This window comes from Stegostoma tigrinum, unplaced genomic scaffold (genome assembly GCF_030684315.1).
Source record: "Stegostoma tigrinum isolate sSteTig4 unplaced genomic scaffold, sSteTig4.hap1 scaffold_83, whole genome shotgun sequence".
In the NCBI taxonomy this organism is placed as follows: Eukaryota; Metazoa; Chordata; class Chondrichthyes; order Orectolobiformes; family Stegostomatidae; genus Stegostoma; species Stegostoma tigrinum.
This window is the reverse complement of record NW_026728779.1, coordinates 1,016,898-1,035,000: the sequence shown is the minus strand read 5'-3', so window position 1 is coordinate 1,035,000 and position 18,103 is coordinate 1,016,898. Positions and strand designations below refer to the sequence as shown.

At 44.3% G+C, this 18,103-nt stretch overlaps 1 long non-coding RNA gene across 1 annotated transcript in view; it reads right to left on the bottom strand.

The window, feature by feature from the left end:
• Nucleotides 1-419: 419 nt before the first annotated feature.
• LOC132209304 (uncharacterized) overlaps nucleotides 420-18,103 on the bottom strand; it is a 102,181-nt gene continuing 84,497 nt past the window's right edge. The window contains exons 9-13 of the long non-coding RNA XR_009445408.1: nucleotides 9,166-9,434; nucleotides 5,748-5,947; nucleotides 5,103-5,249; nucleotides 1,125-1,266; nucleotides 420-565 (exon numbers count right to left, since the gene is read on the bottom strand). This is a non-coding gene — a long non-coding RNA (uncharacterized LOC132209304). The remainder of the gene's footprint in view (nucleotides 566-1,124; nucleotides 1,267-5,102; nucleotides 5,250-5,747; nucleotides 5,948-9,165; nucleotides 9,435-18,103) is intronic.

Genomic DNA, 18,103 nt, shown 5'->3' with positions numbered 1-18,103 from the left:
TTGCTAATAAATTACAAATAAAATTAGGTTTGTCCAAAGGGTTAAGACTTTCTTACCCACAAACCACCTGTATTCAGTTCAGTGGATCTACATTCTGGCCAACACTTAGCATTCAATCAATATCACAAAGTAAGTGGTCATTTTTACAGTTCTGTTTGTGAAAGCCTTCTGCGCATATATTTGTTGCTGTGTTTCCGACATTACAAACATACTTCAAAAACTTACTTCATTGGTTATACAGTGCTTTTAGTTGTTTAGTGCCTGTCGAAGCTGAAATATGAACCAAAGTTCTTTGTTCTTGTTTTTCATTTAATGTCACAGATGTTGTCTGTCACTCCTAATTATATATTATTTCAAGTATTTTTAGCCTACATGAATGCATCTAAATAGATCTAAACACATAGGTATATTTGCCTAGAATCCAGAATTTACTTTGGTACCTTTTGGAGTCGCAATGATCTGACAGTGGCACAGAACCAGAGTCCTATTATCAATCTACTTACCTAATGAGTGAAAATGTTCAGTCATTTTTGGATGGTCCCAACAGGTACTCTGAGTCTGGTGGCTAGATAGAGGATGCACAGAACATAGAAGCTTCCACTATAACACTCTGAAAACATTTCTTATCAGAAGTATTATCTATTAATATATGAGATTCAATGGCAAGCCATTCAGAACTGAAATCAGGAAGCACTTTTATCTTAATACAAACAACAGTCAAGATCTCAAATACTCTCTCATAAAAGAATGTGGGTGCTGGATCAATAAGAATGAGTGTGACTGAAATTATTTTTGATAGCTAAGGCTATGAAAGGATATAGAAGAAAGGGAGGTAAACAGACTGACGACAAAAAATGCCGGAGACCACAGTAGGTCAGGCAGCAGCCATGGAGAGAAAGCAAGCTGATGTTTTCAGTCGACATGCCTTTTCAGCAGGTAAACAGAGTTGAAGCTCAGACTAGCTGTGGTTTAACTGAATGGTTTATGCACAGAACAGCAAAACCGATCTGCTTCTGCACCCATTTAGAATGGTTCCTTCTGTTTTATGTACTGTTTTTCGAACCAAACTTCACAATTTTCTGTATTACATTTAATCTACATCATCAACTGGTGCCTCTCCTCACCTTGACCTCCAACTTGCAGCCTCTCTCCACTCCCAAACCTCTGGGTTGTGCCCTCTCCTGCTTCTCAATCTCCAAGTAAGAGCCTCTTTTCCTTCCCTCCGTGACCTCAGGGTTGCAGTCTCTGCCTCCTCACCTCCTGCTGCTATTCAACAATAAATAAAACACAGAACACAGAACATTACAGCACAGTACAGGCCCTTGGGCCCTCGATGTTGTGTCGACCTGTCGTACCGATCTCAAGCCCATCTAACCAACACTATTCCATGTACGTCCATATGCTTATCCAACGACGACTTGAATGTACCTAAAGTTGGCAAATCTACTACCATTGCAGGCAAAGCGTTCCATTCCCTTACTACTCTCCGAGTCGAGAAACTACCTCTGACATCTGTCCTGTATCTTTCACCCCTCAATTTAAAGCTATGCCCCGTCGCGCTCGCCGTCACCATCCAGAAAAAAGGCTCTCCCTATCCACCCTATCTAACCCTCTGATTATTTTATATGTTTCAATTAAGTCACCTCTCAGCCTTCTTCTCTCGAATGAAAACAGCCTCAAGTCCCTCAGCCTTTCCTCGTAAGACCTCGTAATGTGGCAGGGGGATGGGAGCCAAATGCACAGGTTAGTGGGCAGTAACAAGATAATAACTACAGCCTGTAAGGAACTAGATAATGAAGTCAGTGTGACCAAGAGGAAGAGTAGACACAGAGCAGATGATGAATGCTGACGGACAGGTGGTCTGAGGTGCATTTGTTTCAATGCAAGAAGTGTGTAGTGAGCTATCAACGCAAGGTAGCTCAACTGTGGGGTCCTTACAAAAGTTATCTCAAAACTGAACGAGTTGAACTGCTGGGACAGGACAGATTTAGCAAATATCATGTGTGGCACAGCACAATTTTTGACAAAACAAATCTGAATTCTCAGACAAAGATGCATGAAAACTGATGCTATCATAAATCAGGAACTATATTCAGAATTCTCATAAAGCTCAATGATAAACTATGAAGAACTACTGTAATATTTATATTTTATTATCTACAATCTGATTTAACTATTTCACAAACAATGAAAACGCATATTTTTTCACATTTTTCATTTCAGTGGTTCAGCCAGTTATTTTCTAACCACCATCTTTATCAGGCCGGAAAGCCATAACTAGTGGAGTGCCAAAGGGATCAGTCCAAGGACGAGAATTATTTACTCTCTATATTCATAACTTAGAGGAGGGGACAAGGCATAAATTCATCCAAATTTGCTGATGCTACAAAAATAGAGTAAGGGAATGTTGTCATGAGGACAGAAAGAATCTGCAAGGGGATAGACAGGTCGAGCAAGTCGGAAAAAAGTTGGTAGAGAGAGTTTAATGTAGGAAAGTACACTTAGGTAGGAAGAATCAAAAGATAGACTCTTACTTAAATAGAGGGAGACACTAAAAAAAAAATGCAGGGTAGGGGACTTGGATGCTCTCGTCCATGAAACACATACTAGCATGCAGGTGAATGATTGCTTTGTTGCTGTCACATGTACTGAGATACTGTGAAAAGTGTTGATTTGCATGCTGTGTAGGCAAATCACACCGTACAAAGTGCAGAATAGTGTTACAGCCACAGAGAAGAGGCTGAGAGAGAGAGATCAGAATTAACACTTGAGAGGTCCGTTCAAAAGTCACAACAGGAAAGAGGCTGTTCTTAAATCTATTTGTACACTTTTTCAATCTGATATCCTCTGCCCGACAGAAGAGGACGGAAGAGAGTATAATCAGAGTGAGGGGGTATTTTGATTATGTTGGTTGCTTTCTCAAGGCAGTGGGAAGTGTAGATGGAGTCAATGGATGGAAGGCTAGTTTGCGTGACGGATTGGGCTGTGCTCATGCTTCTCTTTCGCTTCTTGCAGTCTTGGGAAAAGCAACTGCCATACCACACAGTGATGCATCCAGATAGGATGCATCTCCAAAAACAGGTAGGGTCTTCATGGACATGCTGAATTTTCTTAGCCTCCTTGACCATCATGTCAACATGGGTTGACCAGGACAGATTGTTGGTGAGCAACATTCCCAGGAACTTCACACTATCAACCATCTCCACCTCAGCACCATTGCTGCAGACAGAAGCTTCCTGAAATCAATGACCAGCTCCTCCATTTTGCTTATGCTGATGGACAGATTGTTATCTTTCCATCATGCCAGCAAGCACTCAATTGCTTTTCCTGTAATCTGACGACTTGTTGTTTGAGGTCCGACCTACAATGGAAGCGTCATCAGCAAACTTGTAAATGGAGTTGGGGCCACACAGTCATGATTGCATAAGGAGTATAGAGTAGGGGCAGCTTTGCTGGGCACCGGTGTTGAGGTTTACGGTGGAGCAAGTGTTGTCACCTATCCTTACTGATTGTGGTCTCTGGGTCAGGAAGTCGAGAATCCTGTTACAGAGAGGGATGCTGAGGCCGAGGTCTCAGAGTTCAGAGAGGAGTTTGTTTGGAATTACAGTGTGGAAGGTGGTGGTCTGATCAATAAGTAACAGCCTGATGTAGGTATCCTTGTTATCCAGACATTCCAGGGATGACTGTCAGGCCAGGGAGACGGTATCAGCTGGAGACCTGTTGCAGTGGTAGGTGAATTGCAAAGGATCAAAGCACTTTGGTAGGTTGGAGTTGATGTGAGCCATGACGATGGTGATGCAAGTAATTTAGAAGGCAAATGGAATTTTGGCCTTTATTGTAAGGAGGTTTCAGTTTAAAAATGGGCAAGTTTTTTTGCAACTGATCAGGCTATTGAGGAGGTCACACTTGGAGAAATACAAGAAAGGATACACAGCCATAGGAAGCAGTTCAAAAGAGACTCACTGGGCCGATTCATCGGATCATGATTTATCAAGAATGGTTGCACAGAAGGTCTTTATTCATTCAAGTTTAGAAGAATGAGGGGTGATCTTACTGAAACACAAAATTTTTTGACAGGCTAGATGTGAAGACAATGTTTCCATTATTGTGGAAATCTCAAACTCAGCAACATAGTTACAGAAGAAGGGAACATTTATTGAAACCTGAGATGCAAAGGAATTTCTTCTTTCAGCAGGTAGCGATTGTTTAGAATACAAGAGAATTGTGAAAGGTAGATCACTGGAAGTATTTAAAGAAGGTGGTAGATAAGATTTTTGAAATAGAGAAGTTGAGCGCTCTGAGAAGCCGGTATGGAAGAGGAGTTGAGTCCCGGGCAGGTCAGCCATGTCTTATCGGATGGTGAGGTAGGGTCAAGAGGTAGAACATCCAGATCCTGGTGCTATTTATGTTTTTGTCTGCTTGCTAGAACCGATAAGGAGTTTTATTGCGCTACATGGCCAAGCGAGCTGCTGACACAGAACAAGACTGAAATAATTTGCTCAATAAAACATTTCATGCGGCTTTATGGGATAAAGAAAACTTTCATCTACTACTTGGCTGACATCAATCAAAATCTGCTCAATTGAAAGAAATACATGCAGTTCATACAACTTTATGTCATTCTTCCCTTCAATGCATCAAGTATATCTTTGTTGCAATTCATTAAAGTATGTCTTTCTCAGGGACTTAAAATATGAAACAATACATAATACTGAAGTGTACAGCAGTGAGCACAATGGTCCAATTCCAAATTCTTTTGGATGGATCGGGAAAAATATCTGCCACCTGCAGCTTCATCCTGAATATATTCAAATTGTTCCAGTCCTGAACCATTTCAGACTGTAGTTCGGATGCTCACATGTCTCACTATTTGGATTTTGTTTTGCGATTACATTCTAAAGTGCAGACTACAGACAAGAACATTGTATTTTTGAAAACGTAATATTATAAAATTGGATAACTTCATAAACTATGATAATAAAATATTAATTGCTTGCTTCAATTGAAACGGTTCTTTATCTTGCTCATATATTTGAAGCCAAATTATCTGGACATGCTTTCTTCAACAGATTGGCTAGTTTAGAAAATGTTTTCACTGTTACCTGTATAAATTTCAACCTCATATTTAGGTCATCAAGCTGGTGAGAAATCTTTGGAGAGAAAGAGACATCAAGCGGAGATAACTGACTGGCCAGATCATTTAATATTTTGACTTCTTGTTTGACTGGGGCAATTTCTTCTTTAAAAACCTAATGGAGAGGAAGCGTATAAAATCTGAGAAACATCCTGAAATTAATGATTAAATGTTAATAAGAAATTAAGTTAAAACTAAAATCCTAATATTAAATATAATATACAAAAGCATCTGCTGGAAATGACATTTAATTCACAAAGATCTCGAGTTAAAAGTAACAGTGACGATGAAACTATCATAAATTATTGTAACAGAAAACTGAATTCACTAATCTATTCTTTCGGGAAAGGAATCTGCATCCCTTCACAATTCTGGTATCTGACTTCAAATTCACAGGAATATGGCTGACTCTCTACTGACTTCCAAAATGGCCTACCAAGCCATTCCTGGATGGGAAATGAATGTTAGCCTTGCCAGCAGTGCCCTCATCCTGTGAAAGAATGCTTTTAAAAAAGTGGATTTAATAAATGTAAAAGTAAGGAACAAAACAGGACAAATCAACTCAACAAGGCTTTGAAGGATAATACTACTTAGTCCTGTTCTTCTTTCTTACGTTACGTTCTCTCGCATGAAGGGTCGAGGCCCGAAATGTCAGCTTTTGTGCTCCTGAGATGCTGCTTGGCCTGCTGTGTTCATCCAGCTCCACACATTGTTATCTCGTATTCTCTAGCATCTGCAGTTACCATTATCTCTCGCAAGCAAAGGTTGATGTCTTTCAAAACCCAATCTCAGATTTTGCAGGCAGTCCTTACCCTGAAAAAATACAAAATATGTATAAAGAAGAAAACTGGAGGTGAAACCATTCAAACAATTTGCATTGGCACAACAAATGTTCAAACTGTAAAAGCAGGTTAAGCACCTGTATATGAGGAAACTGTACTCAAACTTTAAACAGACACTTACAGCCAACAAATGCGAGAAACATCCATTTCTTTCTGCATTACCAATTTTGCTGTTGGGAAAATAGGCCTAGACTTAGCAATGTAAATTCAAACAAGATAGCACCCTCTCAGATCTCAACACTCACAGTCGTAGAGTTCTGTTTTCACATGTTGGAGTATAATAGCATCAAGTACAATACACCAAATCTTTTTTGGTACCTTTTCCTTCCATAAAACTGCTTTTAATAGATGCGCACAGAATTCATTTTATACACATTTAAATGTTTCTAAGTTCAAGAGGCCAGTTCCAGCACTTGGACTTGCATCTTCTTCATCATCACAACAGAACAAAATAAAGACCCACTCTTTCTAAGTCACGTTTTCAATTGTTAGTGACAAGGTGAAGTGCGAGAACTGCTCACTCGATGTTAAAATCTCTTAACTATGTACCTATATATTTCAATCCTGTGAAATATGTGGAATGAATTCGAGAAAAGGATTAATTTTGTTGCTCTGGGAGAGAGCTGGTACAGATAAAATAGGTTGAATGGCCTTCTCCCATGCTAAAAATGTCCATAACTGTTCTTGGCGCTGCTAAATTAAAGTGGGCATCCTTTCATTATGACTGTGAGGCGCAGCATGTTATGATAGATGGCATAATGGAGAAATCCTTTGTTATTAATAAACTTTTCAGCACGAGGCATCCTTCTGAAGTCAAATGTTCGACATATACCTGTTGCACTGACTTGGTTTCAAACACTTATAATGTGGAGGTGCTGGTGTTGGACGAGGATGGACAAAGTCAGAAGCCACATGGCATCAGGTTATAATCTGACAGGTTTATTTGAAATCATACAAGCTTTTGAAGTGCAGTCCCTTCATCACGTGTGGTCAGAGAGGAAAACACACAGGCACACAATTTATAAGCAGACAGATCAAAAGATCATACAACTGGTGTGAGTGGAGTGTCAGATAATAAGTCTTCATCCAGGATGTTTGTTTATTTGCAGATATTTTGTTGAAGAAACACAGAGCTTGGAGTTACAGTCAGTGTGGTGTGTTATAAATAGTATCAGAGATAATGGGAACTGCAGATGCTGGAGAAGTCCAAGATAATAAAATGTGAGGCTGGATGAACACAGCAGGCCAAGCAGCATCTCAGGAGCACAAAAGCTGACGTTTCGGGCCTAGACCCTTCATCAGAGAGGGGGATGGGGAGAGGGAACTGGAATAAATAGGGAGAGAGGGGGAGGCGGACCGAAGATGGAGAGTAAAGAAGATAGGTGGAGAGAGTATAGGTGGGGAGGTAGGGAGGGGATAGGTCAGTCCAGGGAAGACGGACAGGTCAAGGAGGTGGGATGAGGTTAGTAGGTAGATGGGGGTGCGGCTTGGGGTGGGAGGAAGGGATGGGTGAGAGGAAGAACTGGTTAGGGAGGCAGAGACAGGTTGGACTGGTTTTGGGATGCAGTGGGTGGGGGGGGGGGAGAGAAGGGCTGGGCTGGTTGTGTGGTGCAGTGGGGGGAGGGGACGAACTGGGCTGGTTTAGGGATGCAGTAGGGGAAGGGGAGATTTTGAAACTGGTGAAGTCCACATTGATACCATATGGCTGCAGGGTTCCCAGGCGGAATATGAGTTGCTGTTCCTGCAACCTTCGGGTGGCATCATTGTGGCAGTGCAGGAGGCCCATGATGGACATGTCATCTAGAGAATGGGAGGGGGAGTGGAAATGGTTTGCGACTGGGAGGTGCAGTTGTTTGTTGCGAACTGAGCGGAGGTGTTCTGCAAAGCGGTCCCCAAGCCTCCGCTTGGTTTTCCCAATGTAGAGGAAGCCGCACCGGGTACAGTGGATGCAGTATACCACATTGGCAGATGTGCAGGTGAACCTCTGCTTAATGTGGAATGTCTTCTTGGGGCCTGGGATAGGGGTGAGGGGGCAAGTGTAGCATTTCCTGCGGTTGCAGGGGAAGGTGCCGGGTGTGGTGGGGTTCGAGGGCAGTGTGGAGCGAACAAGGGAGTCACGGAGAGAGTGGTCTCTCCGGAAAGCAGACAGGGGTGGGGATGGAAAAATGTCTTGGGTGGTGGGGTCGGATTGTAAATGGCCGAAGTGTCGGAGGATGATGCGTTGTATCCGGAGGTTGGTAGGGTGGTGTGTGAGAACGAGGGGGATCCTCTTAGGGCGGTTGTGGCGGGGGCGGGGTGTGAGGGATGTGTTGCGGGAAATCGGGAGACGCGGTCAAGGGCGTTCTCGATCACTGTGGGGGGAAAGTTGCGGTCCTTAAAGAACTTGGACATCTGGGATGTGCGGGAGTGGAATGTCTTATCGTGGGAGCAGATGCATCCCTCACACCCCGCCCCCGCCACAACCGCCCGAAGAGGATCCCCCTCGTTCTCATCCGCTTTTCAAAACATTGATCTATTCACGTGTACTATCCCTCTCGCTAACTTCATGAGAATTCATTCCAATCACTGAACTCCTCACGCTGACCCACCCCAGATCAAAAAATTCAGCTGAGATCAGGAACTGATCGAGCCTGTATGGCTGAGCTGGCTTTTAAAAAGTTTGCCAGTGAGAGAGTCCCATTGAGAAACATTCATTCAAAAAAAATATAATTGCATGGATTGCTCTCCAATCCTAAACTCTATTCAAATTCCGTGGGCTGAACGGTTGGTTTGTGATGCAGAGTGATGCCCTGCAGAGAGGGCTCAATTGCCACACCAGTGAGCTTACCACAAAGGATCTTCGCCTCAACCCCTCTACTTGCCCGAGGCATGGTGATCTTCAGATTAAATCATAACCAGTTGTCTCTCTCTAAGGAGTGGCCAAATGGTGTGGTAAGACTTCACCTTTAGTCCTGATAACATGGCAACAAGCAGATAACTCACCTGATGTCACTGACCAATAAAATCCTCAATTATACTAATATTACCAATGTGATATCATCAGAAGGCATGCTCAACTAAGTTTTAATTTACAAATTAAGTTAACAACCATTCAATCAATATTACTTCACTACTCATATTACTGATTGTCTCGATACAACATTGCGGTTACATCTGTTCATAAGTGAAGTGTAAAGTAATTGCACTTACTGTGGTTTTATCAATGTGATCCTGCAATGCGTCAATAAACAGGTCATTCACAGGTTGCCAATCAGTGTGGACCCCCTCAGCTGTTATCACATGAGACTCAAGATCATCCAGAGCTTTCTGCGGTTCTTGAAGTTTCTCTAACGCCTTTTCCACCTGTTTCTGCCAGTTGCTCACATGGGTTTTCAATTGGTCCCAATTTTCCTTCACGTCAATTGACTGTTTGCAGACAGCTTGGGCAATTCTCTGGGCTCTCTCTTCCGGGGTAGATTCTGGAAATATGAAGTGCAAATAATTTATCAACTATTCATGACTTGGATCTATAGAACTTAAGTGTTCTTTCTAAACCCCTTTCCTTTAAAAGGTCTCTGGACTTTCTCCTGAAATTGGGAATACATAGTATAAGACTAAAGATTTTATGACAGGCACATCAATGATAAATTCTGTAATTAGCTAGCAGGTCGCGGAGCCATTAACGGGGAATCACGGAGAACCAATACAAAGCCGAATAAAATTCGGCCGATATTTGAAATTTATGACTACCAAGCAAACTTTAAAAAAGGAAAAGGATTAGAGTAACTAAACGGGTAAAATTCTCAACAAAAGATATGAAAAATCCTTTCAGGATATCTTTCATAGCTATGAAACAAACATCCAAAATAAACCAACTTTCATCTTTCAGGACAGGCAAGTTAGAATGACAAACCCTAAGTCTCCCCTGCATAGTTCTCTCCAGAACTCACTTAATGAGGTTGTTAAGACACATAGAGATAACAAAGTGTGCAGCTGGACGAACACAGCAGGCCAAGCAGCATCTCAGGAGCACAAAAGCTTAGATGTTGGGCTGAGACCTTTCATCAGAAAAGGGGGAGGGGGAGAGGGTTCTGAAATAAATAGGGAGAGGGGGGGAGGCGGATCGAAGATGGATAGAGGAGAAGATAGGTGGAAAGGAGACAGACAAGTTAAAGAGGTGGGGATGGAGCCAGTAGAGGTGAGTGTAGGTGAGGAGGTAGGGAGGGGATAGGTCAGTCCGGGGAGGACGAACAAGTCAAGGAGATGGGACGAGGTTAGTCGGTACGAAATGGAGGTGCGGCTTGAGGTGGGAGGAGGGGATAGGTGAGAGGAAGAACAGGTTAGGGAGGTGGGACAAGCTGGGCTGGTTTTGGGATGCAGTTGGGCTCGTTTTGGGATGCAGTGGGGGAAGGGGAGACTTTGAAGCTTGTGAAGTTCACATTGATACCATTGGGCTGCAGGGTTCCCAAGCGGAATATGAGTTGCTGTTCCTGCCCCCTTCGGGTGGCATCATTGTGGCACTGCAGGAGGCCCATGATGCACATGCCGTCTAAGGAATGGGAGGGGGAGTTAAAGGAGTTAAAATGGTGGGAGACTGGAAGGTGCTGTTGTTGATTGCGAACCGAGCGGAGGTGTTCTGCAAAGCAAACATGAGATTTTTGTCTTCTACCTTGCACTCACTGGAGCACTGCAGCAAGCCTGAGACAGAGATTTTGGCCAGGGATCATGATGGGGTGCTCAAGTGATAGGCAATTGGAAACCTGGGGCCATTTTTATGTACAGAATATAGGTGTTCAGCCAAGTGGTTGGTCAGTCTGTGTTTCGTCTCCCCGATGCAGAGCGAGACAATATTGTGAGCAGTGAATACAGTAGACTAGATTGAGTGAAGTGTGGGTAAATCGCTGCTTCCCCTGGAAGCCTTGGATAGTGAAGCCGGAGGAAGTAAATGGACAGATGTTATGCCTTCTGTGGTGGCATGGAAAGTGCTGTCGGGTTATGGGGAGGTGTTGCGAATGGATAAGGAGTGGACCGAGGTGTCCTGATGGAATGGTCCCTGCAGAAGGCTGACAAGGGAGGGGAGGGGAATATATGCCTGGTGGTGGGATCTTGTTGGAAATCGTGGCTGATGTTCTTCTAGATGTGGATATTGATGGGTTGGTCATTGAGGACCAGGGTACCTCATCAGGGGTGAGGCCAAAGTGTACGAGATGGGTTGGACATGGCCGAGAGCTCTGTCAACCACGAACGCAAGGAATGCTCAGTTGAGGAAGAATGCAGACATTTCGGAATCCCTCCAGCAGAAGGCGATATCATGAGAACAAGTGAATCTGTCTGGACAGTCCTGTTTGAAGATTTTAGGAAGTAAGACTCTGTTGTTTGTCATAAAGGATATGGTTGAGTGATCATATTCAAACTGAAGAGACCAAGAATGTGAGCCTGCAGAATGGGTGGTGAACCATGCCTCTAGGAATTCCTCTGCGTGTCTACACTTGGCTTGGGCTACTATGGTTACCTTGTCCCAGTTTCGTATGAGTGGCGTGATCCTCCACCCATAATGCAACCAACAAACAGATACAATTGGACCGCACATACAAACCCATACAGATCAAAACCCGAAATGACAGTACTCATGGTAACTGACCGGACAGTATAAATCCAGACAGAGTAAAGTAACATTGTTTCGTTGGAGGCTCTGCTGGTGATGTCACCAATCATGGTGACGAAACGTCTCAATGAAAACAAGCCAGCTCGGCGAGCAAGTCAACAACCTCAATTTGAGCTACCTTGTTCAAGTGTTTCATTTTTGATCTTGAATGTTAAATCTCGCTCCAACACAGGGACGGAGGATTACTGTTAACAGCTGCATTATAACTAATTCAAATCGAATCATTGTTTTGACCAGTCCAGAGATGTGCAGGTTCGGTGGATTGGGAATGCTGAATTACCCACAGTGCCCACACACGTGTAGGTTAGGTATATCAGCCATGGGAAATGCAGGCTGACAGGGATAGAGTAGGGAATGGGGATGGGTCTGGGTGGGATGCTCTTTGTAGGGTTGCTGTGGACTTCTCGAACTGAATGGCCTGTTTCCACACTGGGGATTCTATAAAACTAGGTTTTACTGAATTAGTGAGAAAGTGAGTTTATCAATTGCTAAATGCAAGAAGTCATAAGGCACCACAAATACACACAAGTTAGAAACAAGAAATTAGCTCAAAAAACGTAAAAGTTAAGAGGGATACGGATAGTTCAGCCTTTGGATTGTTTGTGAAGAATACAAAGTGGGATGTTGTGGCCACTACATTGGGCGATCCCCGGAATGCTTATGTGAATTCAGCAGTTAATTTTGAGATCCTTGTTGAAATTCTTTTGACCTTGTTTCCTTTTTGACATTGCCCTGGTTTGCAGAGCTCAGAGCAAGAGATTGTCTTTTCTTCTTAGCTGCAGCAGAGGCCTATGAAATGGCTGTCCTAGAACTGTGACCTCCACAACTCCGTAGACCACACGAGCATAGTCGCCCAGGAATACACACACACTGACATTAAAGAACTATTGGGATAACAATACTCAGCATGGGACTGGAAAAGACAGCATGTAGAAACAGAAAACAGCTGTAAATAGTGTCAAGAGGTGAAATAAAGTTATAAATCAAAATTAATGACTCTTTGCTTGCGTGCTCATTGTATTCAGAACAAAATCAACAAATTCATAGCACACATACAGGTTGACGGGCATGATTTGAGAGCTATTACAAAGACATGGTTATAAGGCGATCAACACTGGAGGTAAATGTGCAGGGCTACGTGACATTCCAAAAAGACAGGCAAGAGGGAAACTGACTGTAAGCGATGAAATTACTGTGAGAACAAGAAACGATCTTCAATCGGAAGACATAGAATCCAATTTTATTTATTTGCTAATGGGAGGAGGACATCACTAGCTCGGCAGTGTTTATTGTCCATCCCGAATTGCCCAGGGGACAGTTCAGAGTCAATCATCTAGCTGTGGGTCTGCAGTCACATGTAGGCCAGACCATGTAAGGATGGCAGTTTCCTTTCCGAAAGGACATCAGTGAAGCAGGTGGGTTTTTCTGACATTTGACAATGGATTCATGGTCATCATTAGATTCTTCATTCATGATTTTCTTTTGGATTCAATTCAAATTCCACCACCTGCTGTGCTGGGATTTGAACACCGGTCCCCAGAATGTTATCTAAGTCTCTGAATTAACAATCCAGCAATAATACCACTCGGCTATTTCCTCCCCAACCTTGGAACAAGAAAACCTGTAGTTGACTCCCACATGGGGGAAAACACTGAACCAGGAGCTTCTTCAACAGGGTGATCGCCTCTCCTTACATTTTAAGATAGCTATGAATAATCAGGACCTTGGGGGAAGCTACGAAATTGGGGGAAGGAAAATTACATCAGTATTAGGTAGGAGCTGAGCAGTATTAATTGGGAGGAGCTTTGATTGAACAAGTCGGCATTTGATACGCGGGAGATATTTAAAGACCTACTGATCAGCGTTCAGAACTGGCCTATTCCAGGGAAGGAGGAATGACAAGGATGGCAATCTAAGGACATATGGACAGAAGAAATAAAGGAGTAGGTCATCTGTCTCTTCCAGCTCGCTCCGCCATTCAATAAGGTCATCGCTGATCTTTTTGCGGACTCAGTTCCACTTACCCTCCCATTCACCATAACACTCAATTCCTTTCCTGTTCAAAGATCTATCTGTCTTGGCCTTTAAAACATTCAACCAGGGAACCTTGACTGTTTCACTGAGCAGAGAATTCCACAGATTCACAACCCTTTGGATGAAGAAGCTCATCCTCAACTCAGTCTGAAATCTGTTCACCCTTATTTTGAGGCTGTGCCGCCTAGTTGTAATTTCACCCATCAGTGGAAACAACTTCCGTGTTTCTTTCCTATCTATTTCTTTCATCATTTTAAAAGGTGCTATTAGAACACCCCTCATTCTTCGAAGTCTCAGAGAGTGCAATCCAAGTCTCCTCAATCTCTCCCCATACAGCAACATTTTCAATTGTGGAATCAATCTTGTGAAGCTCCTTTGCACCCCCTCCACTGCCAGCACATCCTTTCTCAAGTAAGGAGACTAAAACTGTACAAACTATTCGACATCAAGCCTCACCAGCACCCTATACAACTGGAGCATCCCCTCCCGATTTTTAAACTCAATTCCTTTGCTGTTCAAAGATCTGTCCGTCTTGGCCTTTAAAACATGCAGCCGGGGAATAGCAGCATGCTACAATTTTTCACCATTTAACTAATACTCCATTTTGCCCTAATTGCTACCAAAATGGATAGTCTCACTTTTACCATCGTTGCACTCCATCTGCCATTGTCCATTCACTTACACTTTCTGCGTCCTTCTGCAGATGTTCATTATCCTCTTCACACAACACTAAAATGAGTGGTAGAGTAATCTGTGAACTGTAACTGAACATAGAAGAACACAACGCAGAACAGGCCCTTCGGCCCTCCATGTTGCGCCGACCTGTGAACTAATCGAAGCCCATTCCCCTGCACTATCCTATTGTCAACCATATGCTGATCCAAGGGCTGTTTAAATGCCCCTCATGTGGCTGAGTTAACTTCATTAGCAGGCAGGGCATTCCACGCCCTTACCACTCTCTGAGTAAAGAACCTGCCTCTGACATCTGTCTTAAATCCATCACCCCTCAAAGTGTAGCTGCACCCCCTTGTACAAGCTGAAGTCATCATCCTCGGGAAAAAAAACTCTCACTGTGCACCCTATCTAATCCACTGACCATCTTGCATGTCTCTATTAAATCCCCTCTGAGCCTCCTTCTCTCCAATGAGAACAGACCCAAGTTCCTCAGCCTTTCTTCATAAGACCTTCGCTCCAGACCAGGCAACATTCTGGTAAATCTCCTCTGCACCTGTTCCAATGATTCCACATCCTTCCTGTAATGGAGCGACCACGCAATATTCAAACTGAGGCCGCACTAGCGTTTTGTAGAGTTGCAGCATGACATCACGTCTCCGCAACTCAATCCCTCTACCAATGAAACCTAAAACACCATCAGACTTCTGAACAGCACTATCAACCTGGGTGGCAATTTTCAGGAATCTATGTACATGGACACCACGATCCCTCTGCTCATCTCCACTGCCAAGAATCTTTCCGTTGACCCGGTGTTCTGCCTTCCTATTATTCCTCCCAAAGTGAAACACCTCACATTTATCCATATTAATCTCCATTTGCCAAATTTCGGGACAATTCTGCAGTTTATCCAAGTCTCCCTGCAACCTGCAACATTCTTCCACACTGTCCACCACTCCACCGACTTTAGTGTCATCTGCAAACTCACGAACCCATCAACCAATTCCTGCGTCCAAGTCATTTATACAAATGACAAACAGCAGTGGTCACAAAACAGATCCTTGAGGCACACCACGCGTTACCGGACTCCAGGCTGAATATTCTCCATCAACCACCACTGGTTGCCTTCTTACCGAAAGCCAGTTTCTATTCCAACTGGCTAAATCTCCCTCAATCCCGTGCCTCTGTATTTTCTCCAATAGCCTACCATGGGGAAACTTATCAAAGGCTTTACTCAAGTCCATGTACACCACGCCAACTGCCCGACCCTCATCGACATGCTTGGTCACCTTCTCAAAAAACTCAATGACGTTTGTGAGACACGACCTGCCCTTGACGAATCCATGCTGACTATCTCCAATCAAGTTGTTGATTGTTGGATGATTATAAATCCTATCTCTTATAATCCTTTCCAAAATTTTTCCTGCAACACACCTAAGGCTCACAGGTCTATAATTGCCTGGGTCATTCCTACTGCCCCTCTTGAACAAGGGCACAACATTTGCAATTCTCCACTCCTCTGGTACTAAACCTGTAGACAATGAGGACTCCAAGATCAAGGCCAAAGGCTCCACCACCTCCTCCCTAGCATCCCAGACAATCCTCGGAAAAATCCTATCAGGCCCAGGGGCTTTACCTACCTTCACACGTTGTCGAATTGATGACACTTCCTCCTTACTAACCTTAACCCTTTCAATTCTAGTAGCCTCTAACTCAGTCACCTCCTCTACAATATTCTCCGGTCCCTCAGTGAAAACAGATGAGAAACATTCATTTAGCACCTCTCCAATCTCCACAGCGTCCACACACAACTTCCCACTTCTGTCTTTGACTGGCCCTATGCCTACCCAAGTCATCCTCTTATTCCTCACATACCTATCGAAAGCTTTCGGGTTCTCCTTTATTTACCTGCCAGTGACTGCTCATGTACCCTCCTTGCTCTTCTTAACTCTCTCTTGAAATCCTTCCTAGCTAATCTGTAGCTCTCCATCACCTCATGTGAACCATCTGGTCTCATCGTCACATCAGCCTCCCTCTTCTGCTTAACAAGAGATACAGGTTTTTTAGTAAACCACGGTTCCCTTAGCTGATCGCTTCCTCCCTGCCTGACAGGGACGTACCTATCAAGGACACGCAATATCTGTTCCTTAAACCAGCTCCACAATTCAATTGTCCCCATTGCCCTGCATTTTGCACACCCATTCTATGCCTCCTTAGTCTTGCCTAATCGCACTACAAGGGAGGAATGGAGAAGCCGATAGTGAAGGGGACGATCAGAGGTTACAGCAGAACATAGATAGACTGGAGAGTTGGGCAGATAAATGGCAGATGGAGTTCAATCCGGGCAAATGCGAGGTGATGCATTTTGGAAGATCAAATTCAAGGACGAACTATACAGTAAATGGAAAAGTCTTGGGGAAAATTGATGAACAGAGAGATCTGGGTGTTCAGGTCCATTGTTCCCTGAAGGTGACAACGCAGGTCAATAGGGTGGTCTCGAAGGCATATGGCATGCTTTCCTTCATTGGATGGGGTATTGAGTACAAGACTTGCCAAGGTCACGTTGCAGTTGTATCGGACTTTGGTTTGGCCACATTTGGACTACTGTGCACAGTTCCAGTCGCCACATTACCAAAAGGTTGTGGATGCTTTGGAGAGGGTGCAGAGGAAGTTCACCAGGATGCTGCCTTGTATGGAGGGTGCTAGCCATGAAGAGAGGTTGAGTAGATTAGGATTATTTTCATGAGAAAGATGGAGATTGGGGGGGACCTGATTGAGGTCAACAAAATCATGAGGGTATAGACAGGGTGAACAGCAAAAAGCTTTTTACCCCCAGAGTGGAGGACTCAAGTACGAGGGGTCATGAGTTCAAAGTGAGAGGAGCAAAGTTTAAGGGACATATGCATGGAAAGTTCTTTACACAGAGGTTGGTGGGCACCTGGAACGTGTTGCCAGCGGAGGTGGGAGACGCAGACACGTTAGCGTCTTTTAAGATATATTTGGACAGGTACGTGGATGGGCAGAGAGCAAATGGACACAGACCGTGAGAAAATAGGTGACAGGTGAGACAGAGGATCTTGATCGGCGCAGGCTTGGAGGGCTGAAGGACCTGTTCCTGTGCTGTAATTTTCTTAGTTGTTTTGACTGACTAGAGGGAGCGAGGGAGGGAGGAATGGATGGCTGGTGGGAGGGAGCGAGGACTGACTGGAAGAAGGAATGGATGACTGGAGGGAGCAAGAGGAAGGGGGGGCAAAGGGGCAGGAGGAGGAGGGGGGCAAAGGGGCAGGAGGAGGAGGGGGGCAAAGGGGCAGGAGGAGGAGGGGGGAAAAGGGGCAGGAGGAGGAGGGGGGAAAAGGGGCAGGAGGAGGAGGGGGGAAAAGGGGCAGGAGGAGGAGGGGGCGGGGGGGCAAAGGGGCAGCAGGAGGAGGGGGGCAAAGGGGCAGGAGGAGGGGGGGCAAAGGGGCAGGAGGAGGGGGGGCAAAGGGGCAGGAGGAGGGGGGGAACGGAGGAAGGGAGATGAACACAGCAGACAGGCTGACATCAGCTTCCCTGGCCTCTGATGCTGCATGTCCTGCTGTTTCATGCTCATGAACACCTCGTTACCTCCCATTCTCTTTTGTTTGTGTTTTATCACTCTTCCTCCCTCACTCTGATTCTCTCCCCCTCTCTCACCTCTGCTGGCCCTAATTTCACTCCCTTGTCATGCTCCTTTATTTCCATCTTTCTGTCCCTTTTCTCTCTCCCACCACAAACTCTCTCTCTTTCTCACTCTGGCTT